The following is an 11,489-nucleotide window of genomic DNA, read 5'->3' on the forward strand; positions in this document are numbered from 1 at the left end:
AATATATAAAAATGAAAAGAAGTGATTTTTCGTAAAAACATAATAGTCAAAATTTTAAATTTTTATTAACAAATCAGAAAAGTAAATGAAGTCTCTCGTTATCAAGGGAAACAAACTCTCAAAGTTTTTTTTTAAAAAAATGTTGCCAATTGCTTAGAAGAAAAAAATTATTTAGAAAATAAAATTTTAAACTTGGCACCAATGGAAGGTTGAGAAATCGTGAGGTATAAAATTGCAAACAAAAAGAAACTACAGTATAAAAAAAATAGTACTACAAGCTTTAGATGAAAAGAGATATCCGATGGAATTAAATCTGAACCAGTATACTGTTCATCTTCATCTGAAATTTATCAATGCAAGCATGGATATTAATAGCTCACTTATTTACGATAAAAAATGATTACATATATGGGTCTATGTAAATCCAAATTACTATGCTCAAGAATCAAAGCTCAACTACAGTAATTATAGTAAGGCCATCTTTGTTTCATGAATGATCAGGAACAATTCTGAATAAGATAAACTTGTCCAACTTTAATATGTGAAAGTACTTTTTTGATATGAGAATAAAGTGTATTAAAGGATGAATACTGTTGAGATTCCATATAAACTGGTTTTTGACAGTGAAAATACAAAACAATTATCCAATTTTGAGATTGCAGGACTTCCATTCAAATCCGTAGACTTTACTAGCTTAGTAAGTTGACATCCTCGAAAAACTATTTTATCAAATATTTTTGATTAAATGTTTTTTGTTCAAATCAATTCAGCTTTTGTCCTATGTTCTTGCAAGGAGTATATTACGTCAACTCAAATGACATGAACAAAAAAAAATATGCTCGGAGGACTAACCAAAGTAATTGGCAGCAATTTGAAAGCATAACCCCACTTGCGGATTATATTCCATGATAGGTTGGGTACCACCAACCCACTTGCCCGTTTTGAGGTGGGCTAAAGATGACAGCCTTGTGGTTGGGCTTGGTGGACCGCTACTTTGCTTTCGTTGGCACCAACGGTCTTCGTGGTGGTCACCTTACGTGTCACGTGGTAGGCCTTGGCGGCCACTAGGGGTGGCAAAGGAACTGAGCCTATCATAAATAGATCGGTTCATAAATAAATCAGATCATAAATTATCAATTCAAATTTAAATTTAATTTATTTATTAAATAGATAAAAATTTAAATCTGAATTTCATCTATTTATTAAATAAATAATACATCCATCTATTTAATCTATTTATTAAATAGATCAAAGTAGGTTAAACGAGTTAAACAGATTAAACAGATCAAGTTAAATGGATCAGAAATAGGTTAAACAGATTTTAAATAGGTTAAACGGATCTTAAATGGGTTAAACAGATTAAACAGGTCGGGTTAAATGGGTCAGAAACAGGTTAAACAGGTTAAATGAATTATCTGACTCAACCCAATCTAAATATTAAATGTGTTAAATGAATTAAACGGATCAGATATCTAAAATATATATCCAACCCAATTATTAAATGGATTAAACAGATCGATCTGTTTATGATCCGAATCCATTAGCTTAAATCCAAACCTATTTATGGTGGATCGAACATGAATCAGATTGATGGATCGAGTCATATTTTGCCAGCCCTAGTGGCTACGGAACCAAATAGAGGTCAACCTTCGAGTGGATACGAGTTGAAAGGCTTGTTACATATCTTGTTGTCCTAATTTGATTCGGTCTTAGCTTGATCTGACCTATTGCCAGCTCTAGATTTGAACACTTCATCAAGCTTAATTATTTCCAAAAATTATCAATTTTTAAAAGCATTTTGAGTTCTATTTTATTTAATTTATGAACAAGATCTCAGTTATATTAACTTCTGAATTTTTAGACCTATTCTTAAGTTGCCTCTCACCATATGATGTTATACTCCCGCATACGCCGCATCTGGTTGTGATGTGGTTGTATAAATTTGTGATAGATTTTTTTTTTTGATATAAACGGACGATCATACCACTCTGATATGAGTACAATCCATAAAATCTAAATATAAAATATTATAAAATATCTATAGACACACATCTCCGTAGTGCCATGATCAATCTACGATGTGATTGACAATAAATAATGCCACCCAATCCGCGATGCTATTCATCTCTTGATAGATATGTCGTCGCAGAGAAGTGGCCACGGGATTCCAAGATATCATAGAGCAGCGGATGAACTTCTATCCATTTTGTCTCGTCTCGAATCTAGTCAATAACCATGACAGAATCATTTTTCATAAAAATACTCTCCGCATGTAGCTTCTGCCATGCGTTGGAGATCCCCACCCAAGCTGCAAACTTGTGATAGGCTTTAGGATCAAAATTTCTAAGCTTATGCCAAATTGGGCTGGCTAGGAATGATCTTAAACACAGCCCAACCCAGTTTCACTTGAAAATAATATATATATATATAATATATATAATATATATATATATAATATATATATATATATTATATTTGCATGTTTGTGTGTGTATATTACAATATAATGTCAAATATATTAAATTATAGAATTATGAAAATGTCATTTTTTATGTCTCGTCTATATTGTAATTGCATCCAATACTAAGATGCACCATCTAAGACTTTAACCCAAAAAGTTTGGTTGATACATAGAGGGGTGTCACAACCAAGACAAGCTCAGGTTCTTTAAGGTTGAAGCCATTGTATATATCATATATCCCCCTATAACGTTGAACATTTGCTTCATCTTCTCGACTGACACATGAATAAAAGAAGAAGATCCTCCATATCTCATCTATTTGGACTCTCGCTTCCTTTTGTAATGCTATAGATCAAATTTCTTCTTGATTCTTATTTGTGTTTCGAGGCTGCTTTTGCTGACCTTATAATTGTCGTTTTTAGTTTGGGCTATTGGGTTCAGGCTCCACCAATACTTATTTCCTTATTACCCAATTATTCTGGATTTTTTGTTTTAATGAATAGAAAGTGGGTGATCAAACAGACCAACACCTTATCTTCCTTAAAAAAGAAAATTATTGTCTGGTTTTTGAAACATCCTGTATCTTTTTCTCTACGCTGAAAATCCCAGCATAGCCCCAGCCAATGTTACCCTAATAAGAGTGTTCTAAACATTTTTTCTATCTTACATTTTTTTTTTTCCCAACATAATCCAATGAACCTGCCTTGATCCAACTCCACATTAAAAATCCAAACTATGCTTGAGATAGAGGTGCTTTGTGGGATACATCCTAGCTTGAGGCCAAATTGGGATGGGTGAGGATTGAAGCCCATAAAGGTTGGGTTGGATTGATCTTCTTGCTGGATCTATTGTTTAAGTTATTTGGTAGCAACCCTATTTGGCTTAGAATTTACATGTATGATTATTAATTGTGATTCTAAAAAGAAGATAAATTAAGGTATCCTCCATGGTAGATTTTTTTCTACTAAAAAATAAGAAACAAGAGGCCTTCACTATTAAGTTATTCCCTTCAGAAAAGGTTTTGTCACGCCCCGAACCCAACATCCGGTCGGATACGTGATGGCCGCACACTCTTTAGAGCAAGTCCTAAAGAATATGCAGGCCAAATTAAATCGTTACAACCTTAACATCCATAATAATTTATTTCAACAATAATTTGTAAAACTTGCATAATTACAATTTAAATTTCTTCAATTCTCTGATCAGATACTATGACACTCTATTTATCCTTCTGCTCATCCGTTAATCCAAGCTATAGCCAATCATAAGCATCCTGTAACTCTGAGAAGAAAAGAAAGATGAAAGGGTGTGAGCTTTACAGCCCAGTAAGACTTCCCATATCACACTGATATAGTAATATAATCTGAAAATAAGAATAAGTAATAAAATATAAAATCTCATGTTCAATGTCCAGAATAATGCAAACATCCATAAATTTTCTGTCTTGTTAAAATAGATGCATAATCATACGTTAACAGGTGAAACCCTTTTATTCAACAATTATTTCATGTCTTATCTTTCATTTCTCCTTTCATAATCACATGAATCTTAACAGTTTCTTTCCGGCTCTGGACTATCCAAGTCTATACCTCAGTCACCATCCGGATCGAATCCACTTAAAAATCTTTCAAGACTGTCCCAGGATGAGCTCCTGACCGGCTGTCCCACGTACCAAAGCCCGTGAGAGCCTATCCCAGGCATAAGCTCCTGACGGGCTGTCCCAAGCATGAGCTCCTGGCCGGCTGATCACCTGTAAGCCAATGGGGGCTGTTCCACATGATAAGACTAGTCTATACCATATATCTCTTTCTTTTCATTTAATCATTATGTGTTGATTTCATCAAATCAATTCTGACTTGCATTATGATCAATTCAGATATGTCATATCCATATAATCATGCCATCAATCTCTGATACATATATATTGACGTAACATACTCATGCTCAAAATCAAATAACAATATCTCAGGTATAATAAATTCATCGATCTCAAATCCGACGATGCAAGACCAGCAGTAAAATAGCATATATATAATAGTGATCATGTACAGAGATTCTTACCTTTACCGGTGACTGATCCAAGCACAGAAATCAATGTTCTTTTTTTGACTTATGAATTTCTTTAACAAAATATTCCACTCGATATCATATGCAGACAATCATCTCTTCATAACCCTGATCAAATATAAAAATCATATATAGAGAAAATTATTGATAATCGATTTTAATAACACAAATCGAGGACCTCTCTTAGGATTAATCAAAATTAGGATTTATCTAAGTATCTGGATTCTCCACTATTCATAAGACTTCTAAAGAGAAAAATCCATAAAGAGAGAGAAAATTTTAGAGAGAGAAAGTAGAGAGAGAAACTTTCGTATCCTTCCGATGAGGCAGTCATGATCGAAATCATCAGAGGTCCTATCAGGGTGACTCAATATGAATCAAGTGTTACAAATTTCGAATAGGATCGGACTGGGATCAGATCTACTGCATGAATTTCGGAGCAATCTCAATTATCATATTTTTAATTCAAATATATCCTAGGGTCTGTGATGCAATCAGAGAGAGAGTAGAAAGATTCTAGAGAGATAAAATCCATAAAAAGAGAAAAGATCTAGAGAGATAAAATAGAGAGAGAATCTAGAGAGAGAAATTGGAGAGAGAAGTAGAGGAGGAGAGAGAGAAAAATTTTTCTCTCTTCTTCTTCTTTTATTTTATTTTATTTTTATTTTTTCTTTCTCTTTTTCCCTTTTTTTTTTTTCCTTTTTCTTTTCTTTTTCTTTTTCCTTTTCTTTTCTTTTCTTTTCTTCTTCTTCTTTTCTTTCCTTCCCGCGGCTTGTTTTTGACCGAAACAGGGGATCTTTGATCCCCTCATTGGTTGGCCGGCCGGCGGCACAGCCGGCACGGGGATGGTCGGCGGCCAAAGGAGAGGTGATCCGACGGCAAGAGGCGGCCAAACCGGTGGTCGGCGGTGACCACCGGCGACGGAAAACGACAAAAAGAAGGATTTCTTTCGCAACAAAATCCGGCGACTCCGATCACCGGCGAGCGTGCACATCGGCACGGAAGGAAGGGGAAGGAGAGAGGAAGGGGAGGAGGCTTACCTCCGTCGCCGGCGAAGCTTTTCTGGCGAGAAATTGGACGTCACAGTGATGGGTCTCCGTGAGGAATTTTCGGTGATTGCCGCCGTTTTGCCCCGAGATTTTCGATGGAAAGGAGAGAGGAGGATCTCCTCCTTAAATAGGGCCGGAGGGAGCTTGTCTCCGACTCCGATTAGGAGCCGTTGAACGGAGGAAGAAGACTCCTCCCCTATTTCTTTCCTTTTTTTTTTTTTTTTTTGGTTTGGGCTGTGGCTGATTTTGGGCCGGGGTGTTACATTCTCCTCCCATTCAAATAATTTCGTCCTCGAAATTAAGTTATGTTGTTTGAAATATATTTCAAATATACATTCTTCATGTCATTCTCAAGCTTACGATAATGTCATATATATTATTTATTTCTCATGATCTTGTTATAACAAAAATTATTTGAAATTTCAAACTCATCCCTTCTTATTGATTTCTCAACTTTTTGAAGAACTGTAACATTTTAGACTTGTATTAATATACCACCCTTATTTATCTAATACATTTCACTCGAAATTCATAATTATCTCAGACTACCCTTGATAGAAAAATAAATAAAAGTCAAACATCGGCACTCTTCACAATCATCGATTTCTTTCTTCACTTGATATTTCAATAAATTTTATATATAGACTCTCATCTTAAGAAAAATCTCAATCTTCTATATCAGTTCAAGTAACAATATTAAATTTTTAAAAATATGAGATCTATATTAGGACTTTCTAAGTTTGAACTAATACCAGAACTATCAAGCTGTTAATAAACTTGAGATATCTAGAATTTCTTGGTATTATCTACAATGAAGCAACCTACTGACAAAAATTATCTGGCTATGATCAGATTAGATCAAAATTTATAGCATCCTTTCATTATCAATAAAATCCTTCCTTATTTACAACTAATGTATTTCATCATAATATCTTTTGATTTAAGAGATTAATATTTCTAATCAATTTAATCCACCATGCCTTGCTGCACACTCTGATCTTAATTTATCAAATTATATAATTATATCAAAGATAAAAATATCCTTATATGTTAGATCGATCCAGGATAGATCCAACCTTCAAATTTCATATAAGACTTACAGTAAAATTTTAAGTTTCTTTATCTTTACTACCTTTGGGTATAACATATAAAAATTAAATCTTGATCTACTTTCTATGTTTGAAATCATTATATAAGTTTCATCACTCTTCAAGAATCCAACATGTCTAGAATCAATTGGAGTTAACCTTAGATTTACCTTACAATCATTTAGATAATTCCTAAATCAATCTTCCTTCTTCTTTTTTTTTTTTTTAAAAAATTAATTCTAACTTGACAAACTAGAAGAATTTAAGCCAACATCCTTAAGTAGAGTCAACTTGATTATTTCTTATAGAGCTCTCTTCATCATAACTCTTAATATTAATCAATAAATCTATACAAAATCTTGTCCCTTGTATAAGTCATTCAAAATTTAGCACTAGCAAGATGTCTTAGTTCAATTTAAAAATCCGAACTTTGACTTGAATAATTAATACACTTCACCATCTTCAACAATCACAAGAAAAATTAAAAAAAATCTAATCCCAAGATAGTAATACGAATTATTTAAGGATTTCATCGTAACCTGTATATTATACTCTGATAAAATAATTTTTTTTTTAACAACAATATCAAAATACTTTTGATCCACTTAGAAAAAAATAAACTTTTGACTTGAAATTCAATGCAACTTGAAAAATCAAGGAATCATATTCAAAATATGATATTTTGAGTAACCAAAGATTTCACCAAGATGTGTATCTCATATTCTCATAATAAAATTCAAGTATATTTTTTATTTAAAATTAAGTTTCATATATGACCTTTTATAGGTTCAGTGTTCAAAAATATTTCTCTCTCATATGATGTAATTTCTTTTTAGACCATACCATAATTAACTTTCTTTGATAAGTCCAAAATTCATAATGTTCAGACAATTATCATTGGAAAAAAAAATCATGATCTTCAATCATATAAGTTTTATATTCCAAAATCATCTAGTATACTCAACATAACTTATTAATACCTCCCACTTCATTCCAAGGTCAACTCTTTTCATACTTAGGTCAACCTTACTAATTGAAATCTAAGATATAACTCGTCAATTCTATTATAGACATCATATACCACTTATACATAAAGTTTCATCATAGTATTTATTGATTCAAAATCCAAATATTGATTCCTTTCTTTTATATCAATCATGTTCCTTATGATCGTAACCTAGGTTTAAATATCACTAAAGTCATAATTTCAAATAATTATAATCTTAAGCTTAAATACCATTTAAATTATATTTTCTAATGATCATAACCTAAATTGTAATATCATTCTATTACATCCTTAATGATCAAAATCTTAAACTCTGATATTATCAATCATACTTTAGTAATTATAATCCCAAAGTTTTGATATCACTTATATGACAATCCGTAGTGACCTTAAACTTGGGCTCTAGTACTATTCAGTCATATCCTAATTACTTATATCATTATCTCCAAATAAACGTAACCTAACCTCTAAGCTCAGATGCCACTCTGTCACATCCTACTGATCTTACATAAAGTTTTAATATCTCTTCATAATCTCTGGTGATCTTAAACCTAAGCTTTGATATTATTCTATCACATCCTAATCATTTATATCGTAATCTCCAATGATCATAACCTAAGCTCTGATACCATTCTGTCACGCCCCGAACCCAACATCCGATCGATACGTGATGGCCGCACACTCTTTAGAGCAAGCCCTAAAGAATATGCAAGGCCAAACTAAATCGTTACAACCTTAACATCCATAATAATTTATTTCAACAATAATTTGTAAAACTTTGCATAATTACAATTTAAATTTTTTCAATTCTCTGATCAGATACTATGACACTCTATTTATCCTTCTGCTCATCCGTAAATCCAAGCTATAGCCAATCATAAGCATCCTGTAACTCTGAGAAGAAAAGAAAGATGAAAGGGTGTGAGCTTTACAGCCCAGTAAGACTTCCCATATCACACTGATATAGTAATATAATCTGAAAATAAGAATAAGTAATAAAATATAAAATCTCATATTCAATGTCCAGAATAATGCAAATATCCATAAATTTTTGTCTTGTTAAAATAGATGCATCATCATATGTTAACAGGTGAAACCCTTTTATTCAACAATTATTTCATGTCTTATCTTTCATTTCTCCTTTCATAATCACATGATTCTTAACAGTTTCTTTCCGGCTCTGGACTATCCAAGTCTATACCTCAGTCACCATCCAGATCGAATCCACTTAAAAAGTCTTTCAAGACTGTCCCAGGATGAGCTCCTGGCCGGCTGTCCCACGTACCAAAGCCCGTGAGAGGCTATCCCAGGCATAAGCTCCTGGCGGGCTGTCCCAGACATGAGCTCCTGGCCGGCTGATCCACCTGTAAGCCAGTGGGGGCTGTTCCACATGATAAGACTAGTCCATACCATATATCTCTTCTTTTTATTTAATCATTATGTGTTGATTTCATCAAATCAATTCTGACTTGCATTATGATCAATTCAGATATGTCATATCCATATAATCATGCCATCAATCTCTGATACATATATATTGACATAACATACTTATGTTCAAAATCAAATAACAGTATCTCAGGTATAATAAATTCATCGATCTCAAATCCGACGATGCAAAACCAACGATGCAAGACCAATAGTAAAATAGCATATATATAATAGTGATCATGTACAGGGATTCTTACCTTTACCGGTGACTGATCCAAGCACAGAAATCAATGTTCTTTTTTTGACTTATAAATTTCTTTAACAAAATATTCCACTCGATATCATATGCAGACAATCATCTCTTCATAACCCTGATCAAATATAAAAATCATATATAGAGAAAATTACCGATAATCGATCTTAATAACACAAATCGAAGACCTCTCTTAGGATTAATCAAAATTAGGATTTATCTAAGTATCTGGATTCTCCACTGATCATAAGACTTCTAGAGAGAGAAAATCCATGAAAGAAAGAAAATTTTAGAGAGAGAAAGTAGAGAGAGAAAATGGAGAGAGAAACTTTCGTATCCTTCCGATGAGGCAGTCATGATCGAAATCATCAGAGGTCCTATCAGATGATTCAATATGAATCAAGTGTTACAAATTTCGAATAGGATCGGACTGGGATCAGATCTACTGCACGAATTTCGGAGCAATCTCAATTCATCATATTTTTAATTCAAATATATCTAGGGTCTGTGATGCAATCAGAGAGAGAGTAGAAAGATTCTAGAGAGATAAAATCCACAAAAAGAGAGAAAGATCTAGAGAGAAAAATAGAGAGAGAATCTAGAGAGAGAAACTGGAGAGAGAAGATAGAGAGAGGAGAGAGAGAAAATTTTTTCTCTCTTCTTCTTCTTTTTATTTTATTTTTATTTTTCTCTTTCTCTTTTTTTTTTTTTCTTTTTTCTTTTTCTTTTCTTTTTCTTTTTCCTTTTTCTTTTCTTTTCTTCTCTTCTTCTTTTCTTTCCTTCCCGCGGCTTGTTTTTGACCGAAACAGGGGATCTTTGATCCCCTCATTGGTTGGCCGACCGGCGGCGCAGCCGGCGCGGGATGGTCGGCGGCCAAAGGAGAGGTGATCCGGCAGCAAGAGGCGGCCAAACCGGTGGTTGGCGGTGATCACCGACGACGGAAAACGGCAAAAAGAAGGATTTCTTTCGCAACAAAATCCGACGACTTCGGTCGCCGGCGAGCGTACACATCGACACGGAAGGAAGGAGAAGGAGAGAGGAAGGGGAGGAGGCTTACCTCCATCGCTGGCGAAGCTTTTCCGCGAGAAATTGGACGTCACAGTGATGGGTCTCCGTGAGGAATTTCCAACGATTGCCGCCATTTTGCCCCGAGATTTTCGATGGAAAGGAGAGAAGAGGAATCTCCTCCTTAAATAGGGCCGGAGGGAGCTTGTCTCCGACTCCGATTGGGAGCCGTTGAACGGAGGAAGAAGACTCCCCCTTGTTTCTTTCCTTTTTTTTTTTTTTGGTTTGGGCTGTGGCTGATTTTGGGCCGGGGTGTTACAGGTTTCATGGGCTTAAAAAGAAATATAAAAGAGTAATGCTAAAACAACAAATAACCCTCACCTTGAGAAACAAGATTACCTTCAAGGCTATCTTGGATTTTTTTTTAAAAAAATTTTAATTTTTATTAGGCTTGCCCCCAATATTTTGTTTCTAGAATTTTTTTCTTAAACTTTTACTTATTTATCAACTAAAATGGCATATAAATTTATCTAGATCAATGTGATTAGGCAATGTTGTGCTTAATTTTCTCTTCTAAGAAAAGTTTAAAGGGGGCACAAATGAGATCCAATACCAAAGTGGCAAATCATAATATTTTTGATGAAATGCAGAAATGAAAGTTGGTAAAATGTTATAACATGACCGCATAGCAAGTTGTAAGAAAATTTTACTAAAAATGTCTGTTTTATATTCCCATTTGAGTTTTTTCAATATTCTAATAAGTAATTGAATTTAAAATTTGTTTAGATGGATGTGCTTATATCATTAATAGATACGACACAAGCTCCAATTATATATTCCAGCAATGCAAATATATCGTAATATGAATATATCTAGTTTTGATAATCCTAAATACACATATCTAATCTATATATGAAAACAGAAAGTGAGATAAATTAGAGTGGTCCAATAAATTATCGACGTCAGTAGCAAATTTTTATCCATGAATATCATATAGATCAAAATTAATTTTTATATGCTACGTATCATGACTCTCATATCTAACTATCCTTCCGATATTAAATGCAAGCATTATGTCATTTATGGATGGTATTGAAATTTATTTATATCTATTTAATTAGATATTAAA

This window comes from Elaeis guineensis, chromosome 15 (genome assembly GCF_000442705.2).
Source record: "Elaeis guineensis isolate ETL-2024a chromosome 15, EG11, whole genome shotgun sequence".
Lineage (NCBI taxonomy): Eukaryota > Viridiplantae > Streptophyta > Magnoliopsida > Arecales > Arecaceae > Elaeis > Elaeis guineensis.